Source organism: Fukomys damarensis, unplaced genomic scaffold (assembly GCF_012274545.1).
Source record: "Fukomys damarensis isolate Sample0158 unplaced genomic scaffold, DMR_v1.0_HiC HiC_scaffold_12, whole genome shotgun sequence".
NCBI classification, from domain to species: domain Eukaryota; kingdom Metazoa; phylum Chordata; class Mammalia; order Rodentia; family Bathyergidae; genus Fukomys; species Fukomys damarensis.
The window spans coordinates 42,262,776-42,271,868 of NW_022900924.1; the positions used below are offsets into that span (position 1 = coordinate 42,262,776).

Sequence of the window (9,093 nt, forward strand, 5' to 3'; positions counted from 1 at the left end):
TGGCCTAGAAGGGTCCCTCTCCCTCCACTGCCCCTCCCACCTCTGCCTCCTGCTCTCAGGGGATGAGCAGCTGCCCTCTGACCAGGGCCAGCCACGGACTGAGTGCCCTACCGACCGTGAGCCAAAATACAAACCCCTCCTCCTTTACATCGTGGATGCTGGGGATTTTGTCTCAGTGATGGGAGAGTGACTAAGACACCGTGTAAACATCCATCTTTCCAACTTGTTTTCGTTTACTTCATCTCTCAGAGAATCAGTTCTTTCCTTTGTAAAGGGGAACAATAATATGCTCAACCCTCAGCATTGTGGTGAGAACTAAGCGGATGCGCATGAAGCGGTTAGCACGGTGCTGGTTATTGTTAAGTGGTTGTACTTGTTAGTATTCTTAGGTCTATTTCAGAGCTCCACGATCTCTAATGTCTTTTATAGGAAAGCAGCTTCTCAAAAATAAGTTTGCCAAGAGGGTGAATAATGGCTCTGCGGTGCTGAAATATACTTGCGGCTGTAACCAAGTTTCATTCATCCATTCAACTCCTCGTACAGCAACCATGAATCTCACTCCTGCTTCGTGTCACTTTTTTTTACCAAATATCGGGAAAGCAGAGATGATTAATGGCTACGACATGATTGGCGCTTTGGAGGTCCTTGCCGAATACCTGAAATCACTAGACAACGGGGAGATGTTCTCATTTGGAAAAAAGAAAATCTATTTCGGCAGCTCTATTTTTATGCCTCTCTCACACAAGCAAGATAAAGATACACTGACCCTTTTCAAGACAGAATCAGTACAGGAAAAGGAAAATCAAGCTACATCCGTGAATCAGAAGACCTTTAGCCCAGTACTTGGGTAATTTCACCTGGCTGTAGTACTTGCCCCTTACGCAGCAAAGAGAGAATCAAAGGTGTGGTGTTCAAAGGTAGTCACAAGCTAAGGAATGGCTTGGGAAGTTGTTGGCAACTGAAGGACCCACATCAAGCGTGGGCACTGCCTGGCCACCAGGGATGTAGGCTTCTAGTTGGAAACCACCAACCGAACACGTATCTGCTGCATCCAGGTTCCCACCGACAGGACTTTGGTGCTATTGGAATATGGCACAATGAACCTAGGAATGAGACAGTGAAAAGGAGGTAAAAAAGAGCAAGGTGCTTCACTAGGAAAGAGATGTCAGAGATGAGAGCTTCAAATTAGAGAAAAATGTTTTATATCCTACTATGTTATCAGAAAGACAGAAATTTGGTACATTCAACCCATATTACTTTATGTTGCTTATAGGATATTATAGAGGCTATCACATTATTCTATTTCTCAGCACCATTGGAGGGCCCTTGTAATGTTTGGAAAACTTTTTGCCTTATAAGTCTTCACTTCTCACATAGAGGACAAAAAACCAAGTCTCTCAACTCCCCACCTGCTAAGATGTATGCGTGAGACCCAGGATCCCCCAGTCCAATGCAGCCATGTGAGACACGCACTCAAAAACAATCAATGAGCCTGGCACAGGTGGCGCATGCCTGTAATCCCAGCACTCTGGGAGGCCGAGGCAGGAGGATCTCAGGTTCAAGTGCAGCATGGGCATCTTAGCCATTTAGTAAGACCCTGTCTCAAAATTAAAACATTTTTTAAAGGGATAGGCTTTTTTTTTAAAGGGTAGGATTTTTTAAGTGGATATAGCTCAGTTTGAAGGTCCTGGATTCAATCCCCAATAGTGAAAAAAATAAAATATATTAAGACAAAGGCTTGTAAAATTCACCTTCAAGGGAACATTTAGGAAGTATAACCAAATCTCAGAGGGCAGCAAAGTTGAAGACCATGGTGTCTGGAAGCATTTGTTAGTTGGCTGAGCCAGGAGTTGTGGCAGTGGAGTATCATGAGTGGTATCCTTGCCAGCAAAGGCATCTGTGGCCTCGCTGGTCATTGTTATGGTGAAGTAACCCTCAATCCATAGTGTATGACTCACCAAAAGATTAAGGGGTTTTTCTGTTTAGACCAGAATTGTATCACAACAATCGTAACACGTACATTGGGTTACACCAAATCCCAAAAGGCTCAGCTCGGAGTCAGAACGGGGTGCTGTGATATGAGACAGACAGAGACCCAGGAGCACCGTGGGTTACTGAAAGCCCCTCTTTCAGGAGAGGTCAGTGAGACAGGGCATGCGGCTTCTCTAGAAACCAGGCCTTAATTACCAAATCCTGTTTGAGTGAAACATGACTTACTCAGAGGTCTACGCATTATGTCCTGTTTTGTCCTCTCCAGAAGGTTGGGGAGCGGAGACCAGCCTGCAATCCAGTAGACGGAAGATGCGGGTAAAGAGGAAATAAAGCCACATAAGCTTCCACCTCACCTTTCAAAGCCAGCCCCTCACCTGAACTCCGTGCTAACGGGCTGAGTACGCCCGAGACCCACAGTTTCCAAGAAAAACGGACAACACAGAGCAGAGGAAGGGGAAACTGAGTCCTCTCACTTTTTCCCAGAGAACTGCCCTTTCTGCTTTGTGACAATGAATGCTTCGTTTCCACTTATTCTTGTGGCTACCGGAACTCTCGAATGGTGAGAGACATCATTTCATTTCCATTTCTTCCCCCAGTATTAAAAAGCTTAACATCCAAAGCCTGAACACTTACACTTCTGTGGAAGGAAGACGCAAGTCTCCCCTTCTTGGGGAAATCCCTGCGCTTAGACAAAGGAAGAAGGCCCAGCTCTGCCTTCCGGGAGCCAGGTTGAGAGAGATGGATGAACGTCCCCCAAGGAATCAACTCTAACAGACACAGAAGAAAACTATGACGGAAGCTATGCTCACCCGCTCCACAAGTGAGAAGGGGGAGACTGCTAAGCACTGTCCAGAAAAAAAAAAAAAGTAATATTTTAGCTTCTCTGTATAAATAGAACTTTTATAAGAAAATGAAGATGCCTCGGGACAGGAAGTAACATAAACATAGACAAAGAAGTGTAAAGTTGCCAAGATGTTTTCATGAAACACTGAATACGGGCTGGTTTTGTATGTGACACAGAGCAGAGCAGTAGACCAACTGCTCCCTTCATTTTTAAATTAGAAAGGATCCAGAGACTGTACTTGTTGATTGAAAGACTGTGTCATTGAGTCACTAAAAAGTTGAAATAGAGTAAAAGAAAAAAAAAAAAGAAAGAAAGAAAACCCACAGAACTCCAAAATGTTCCACCCAATATCCTATCTATTGAACTCTTCAAATTTCTCTGATAGAACTCTAAGCATTGCTGGACAAAACACATTTTTTTAAAGAAGGAGATTCTTTAATAAGATTTCATGAAAGTATTTCATTTCAGTTCAGACAATTCCCAGGACGATGGCGAGGAACCTAAGACAGACTGAAATGCTACTGAATTTAAATTGGGAAAAGGTCCTGAAACAGAAATATTCAAACTGGAAACCCTGGGTTTATGGTCTGGATCCTCAAAAAATGGCTAAATGTTCAGGATACTACAATTTCCTCTTGACTGGTTCACACACGTCTAGCTCCTTCCCTAACCTCACCTAAACCCTCTCTCTCTGCCTCCCAGAAAGTGGGAAGTGTCCCTCTTAAAGAGATCAAATGAAACAGGGAGAGAAATGATATAGTTTAGTCTGAATTCCCCATCTTTCAGAAAGGAGGCAGCACTGACCTAACAGCACCATATACCGCACCTTTCAGCTGGCACCTTTGTGTGCTCTTGACCCACGCCAGCAACCCAGCCCCATGTCACCCACTCTCCCAGGGTTCTTAGAACTCAGATTCCCAAGACAAAGGACAATTGAGGCCCAGTTAGTGCTCAGGTTTACTGAGAATTAAACCATAGGCCGATACCATCAAAACACATCTCACTTGTGACCTTTCACAGCCAACGAATTGGAAGGATTTTCCTTTGCTGGGGATTGAATTTGAAACGACTTCCCAGGAGTGAAAGGTCAGCCCATGGAACCGTGATATCCAGTTAAACACAGCTAAATAGAGCGTTTTAGCATGACAATAAATGGAGTTATATTTAGCTGATTTGGGAAACTATCTGGTGAGGGAAAAGTGCAGAGACTCCTCATCCCCCACCCTCCACGGTGGCAAAGTAATGGCGAAGTGCAAAGAAGCACAGAGGTGAAGGTTTTTACCAAATCTGTCCAGTGAGAGCTTTTTTGCTTTCCCAACATCTAGCATGTTCTGAGCAGGACGCATTGGTTGACTCGCATAAAGGTTATATTGTTTTCTTGACGTACACATGAAATTCCAGTCATTAGCATATGGCTGCAGCGAGAAGGGCTCCAGAGGGAGAGAACATACCCTCAAATAACTCTCTAGGCAGCTTTGATTTCTAGATATACATGAGGCGAAAGCACATTAGCCAAACTGGCTTTGATAACAAATGCATTCTTCCTTAACAAGGAAAGACTGAAGGAAAAAAATAGCTGGCACCCCATGCCATTTTGAAATGGCCTCATATTTTGCTGTTGTTAACTAACAGATGGTTTTGTTAGCCAGTGACTGTGTCTCCAAATAACTCCCAACAATAAAAGGCTGTGACACATGAGAGCAAAATGGGGACCATAAGTGGTAGCCTTTTACCTCCAGAATCTTACCTTGTCCGTTCTGAAACTTGATGTGTGTAATTGCAGCCACTGGGAAGATGTGGAGTGCTATAGCATCACTGATCTGCCAGCAGTTAGAAGAGATTACAGGTGTGTGTTGTTTTCTTAAAAGGGAAAAATATATTTAATTGAAACCAATTTAGGAATCAGGATCCCTGTGAGTTTAGAGTGAGAACATTTTCAAGGAAACACTGATTTGTCCTGGCTCTGAGAGACCCAATCCCAGGCTTCGTGTGCTATTTGATAGGGAATCCACTGTTTACACGTGTCCCCCTAGACCATGTCTACTACACAATGAACTGGTACTCTGGGTAAATATAATCCCACAGTGGTTTAGCAAAAACCAGCAGCCTCACCGGTTGGCAAGCTGACATTCACTTCACTTGTGGTGGCTGCACTCTCTGTTGATAAGGTATTTTTCATACCAAGTAGCCTTCTTCCAGTTTATCTTTTTTAAAAATCTCACTTAATTTAGCTACTTCTAACTTTTTGTTGCTTATGTTTTACTCTGTCCGTGGGCAGTCCAAAACGCAATGACCCAACCTATCTGAGCACAACATTGACCACATTCATACCTCTAGATAAGGAAAAGGTACGACCAAAGGACATCGCTAATCTCCCAGCACAGATGCTCAGGCTTTCAGACCTTGGCTCCTAAATGTTAAAATTGTCCCAACTTACTTTGAGTCAACTCCCAGCCCAGGAAGGCTGATAGCATATAAAGAAGAACGTAGACGTTATGCAATTCAACAAATATGACCTACTTAAAACAGAGTAACACTGAGAAGGCAACCATCTTACTTCTCCAGCTTTATTTTGCTTTCTTATTTTTTCCTCATACATTACTAAACTGCCATTGTTTTTTCAGTCCAAAGCCAGTTCCTCTTCCTGCTTCGTGAGTTAATCTATCACCCTTGGATCTAAAAATTCCATAACGATGCAAGCCTGGCACTGAAACAACCACTGCACTCTGCGCTCCGCCCTAATAGATGGTCTTGCCCCCCCATTATTACTCACCCGTACTCTGCCCATACCCCTCTAAAACTACAAATCATCCCCAAAGCCCAGAGCTCCAAGAAGTCTAAATAGTCACAGATCACATATATCCTTTTAGACACAGTTAGAATATTGTTGCAGTGACCCCATCACTGAAATGAAGAGAAAATGATTAACTGAACTATAAGTAATCAACTATAGTATTGCCTGAACTACACTAATGCCAATAGGAAAGATGGTAAACAGTCACGTTCAAATAGTATTTTCGGGGAGCCGGGGATTTAGCTCAGTGGTTCGGTGGCCTGCCCTGCAAGAGCAAGGACCCGAGTTTGATCCCCAGTACCAAAAAAAACAACAACAAATAGTATTTTTTTTTTTACAAGACTGGACTGACTGGCAAAAGTCAAAAGAGAGAGAAATCAAGGGGTACTTTTACATTTCTGGCTTTAAAAAGGTATTAGATTCTGGACATGATAAAAGAATAAGGGAGAAAGTTTGGAATTTGAAAATGACTGGAGCAAGGGCTCAGTAGCACATGTCTTGCTTTTATTGAATTATTCATCTAGGCTCTTATTTGGCCTGCCAGGTGGAGTGTCTACTGAACAGAGCGAGTGGTCATTTACCTGCACAAAGAACAAAGTGCTTATTTAAATCATGTTCTGGTAATAATCAATATGACACAAGTTTAGGTAGGTTTTTCTCTGGCCCTTGGGAAGGCTGTGCATGGTTTAATAGTGAAAGAATTCTAGATCAAGAATGATAACTCATGTTTTAGTATTGAAACTACTACTTACAAGCTGTAAGACACAAGGCATTAAGTAAACCGAGACGGTTCAAGAAAATGATACTTGGAAATGATACACCAATTCCAATTTTTTATGACTATAATAAAGTACAAGAAGACTGAGTTTGTCGAGGATGTATGTACCCAATTCTTAGGACTATATTCCCTTTGTTTTGTGTCATCTCTCTGATATAACTCAAGTATTAAAAGAAAAATATTTGGCAGACAATAGTGGAGCCAGGAGTTGGACACAACAGAAAAGTTTAAGTAAATGAGTCGCTAAGAGAATACACATCAATTCCACTTATTTCCAAGCTTTCAGCAAGTACCAAGGTACTAGAGAAACATAGATTTTATTTGAAATCTCTGTACAAATATGTGGGACTAGGACATCTTGTATTTGAATAAATTATCAAAATGTATGGTAAGGAAACATTAAATCTTTAGCCTTTGAATTCTATTCCTCTTTCTATAAATAGTAATAAACCCAAACTACCCAAGATTTTGTGAAAAGAGAACACATTTTTTACAAAGCACTTAGTGTAGTGCCTAGCCCATTATAATCGATACGATTGCTACGATTTTGAGTCATTTCCTATACATGATCTAAACATTGTCATACAATTTAATATCAAAAGTTCAGCTACCAATGGTGTGTCGAAAACCCCAACTATGTTCATCTTAATTGTCAGCTTGGCTGGATTAAGAGACTCCCGGAGAAGTGACTGGGTCATGGGGAAACTGTTTGATCCTAATAGCCAGCCAAATGGGCTGCTGGGAGGTGAGGCCCAGTTGGAGAAGGTGGATCTGAAGAGTTATGACTTGGAAGGGTAAATCTCTTGTTGCTGCTCTGCTTCCTGGCTGCCTTGCAGCTTTGTTCCCCCAGGCCTGTCAGCCACTATGTTCCTGCCTCAGAGCCAGCTGACCAGGGACTGAACCCTCTGAAACTATGAGGCAAGCCATTTCATGTAAGTCAGGCATTTTTTTTTCCCCAGCAATGAGACAGCTGATCAATACCACCAACCCTGACCATAATCTCATGGACTCACTACAATTATTTACTGTTTACCTAGCATATTAGCCCAGCAAAATTAAAACTTAGTCATTATTATTTACTTAATCCAGGGAATGAATATAGCACTTCACAGATGAGAACTACAACATCCCCCCTCAGCCAGGTAGGAGTCATGTTAGCTGGACTCAGACAAATTCAAACATTTAATAGCCTAAAGCCATTGTCTGTGAACAAGTCACCATCATAGAACATCAAAGAAAACAAGGAGGGCTGGGGATTTAACTCAGTGGTTCCACTGCCTGCCTTGCAGGCTCAAGAACCCAATTTCGATCCCTGGTACGCCCCCCAAAAAAAAGAAAGAAAGAAAAATGAAAACAATCCAGTGGCACCTCTAGCCTTCTCTCTTATGAAAACGGGGTCTAGGAAACCATTTTGTCATGGCATACATGACCTTGGATAATCCTGGAGCCAGGGGCAGACCTTTTCTTCAAAAATGACTTCATGCTGTCTTTCAGAAAATGACAACTATGAGCAAACTGCCATTTTCACACAAAAAATAAATATTTCTGAGAATGGTTGCACATATAAATACACAGGACAAATAAAAACAAAATGTGCCTCAAAAAAGAAAGACAACCTGTGTTTTGAATAAAAAGCGACCCACGATTTTCCCACACCCCTTGTCACTGACTAAAATCTTTAAATGAAGATCATGTCATCTTGCGAATAATTTTCAGAATCATCTGCCATGGTTACAGTATAAAGCTTCTAACAACCCACATACTCACCCACAGAGATGCTAGGAGAGTAATAACAATCATAATCATGAGCAATAATAAAATAAATTCTAAAACCCAAAGGAAACATGGACAATCATGGCTTGGAAGGGATAGGATCAGAGACATTCCATAAAATTGGGAAATAGATATTAATAACTATCTCTTCAGGGGAAAGCTTTGTTTGTTTGTTTGTTTGTTTTTGGTGCCAGGGATCGAACTCGGGCCCTCACTCTTTGAAGGTGGGGAAAGCTTTTGAAAAGACTTGTTTCAGTACTTGGCATCCAAGTCCACTCCCTGGAAATTTAAAATGCTGGGAAGGTAGGCTGGCCTTACCCGCGATATGGGTCTGAGATGATCAGAGTAACGCAGATGAGCGTCACCCCAGAAGAGCAGAAAAGCCCCCCAAAGACAATGGCAGGGCTGAAAACAAAGAAAGGCAAAGGGCTTCGAGGTGGACAAAAACCACAGATTCTACCACAGAGTGTCTCAGAAAATATTGGAATAGGACAGAAACAAGCCCTGGTTTGCAAAATCCATTTGTGTAACAACTGGATTCATGTTGTTGATGCAGCATGAAAATATCCCACTAAAACAGTTTAATTTGGAAAAAATATCTTAAATAAGCAGCCTAGAGAAAAGACTCTCCCAGGCCTGCTATGAAGAGCATTCTCCCCATAGCAGCGCTAGCAACTGCAGCACTTGTGTGCACACCTTGCCACCAGGAAGCACAGATGATGGTCAGAAACACACTCTAAGGGAGGTACCTGCCCTCTTGTCTTAGGGCAGGAAGGACAGGATCGGCATCCTTTCTAGGATGTCAGAGGATTTGTTAAAAGGACAACAGTTCCAGCTAACAGGGCTGCTACTCACTAAACGGTGATAATTCAAATATTCAAAGCAAACAAAAATAATGAGTACAGTTCATTA

At 42.2% G+C, this 9,093-nt stretch overlaps 1 long non-coding RNA gene across 2 annotated transcripts; it reads right to left on the minus strand.

The window, feature by feature from the left end:
- Positions 1–716: 716 nt before the first annotated feature.
- LOC104862208 lies at positions 717–3,725 on the minus strand. 2 transcript variants are annotated; one of them, XR_780219.1, is made up of 3 exons: positions 3,663–3,725; positions 2,218–2,280; positions 717–1,103 (listed from the first exon to the last, which is right to left on the minus strand). It is a non-coding gene; the product is annotated as an uncharacterized LOC104862208 (long non-coding RNA). The 2 variants fall into 2 exon arrangements; XR_780218.1 differs by having other exon boundaries at positions 3,641–3,717.
- Positions 3,726–9,093: the final 5,368 nt, after the last annotated feature.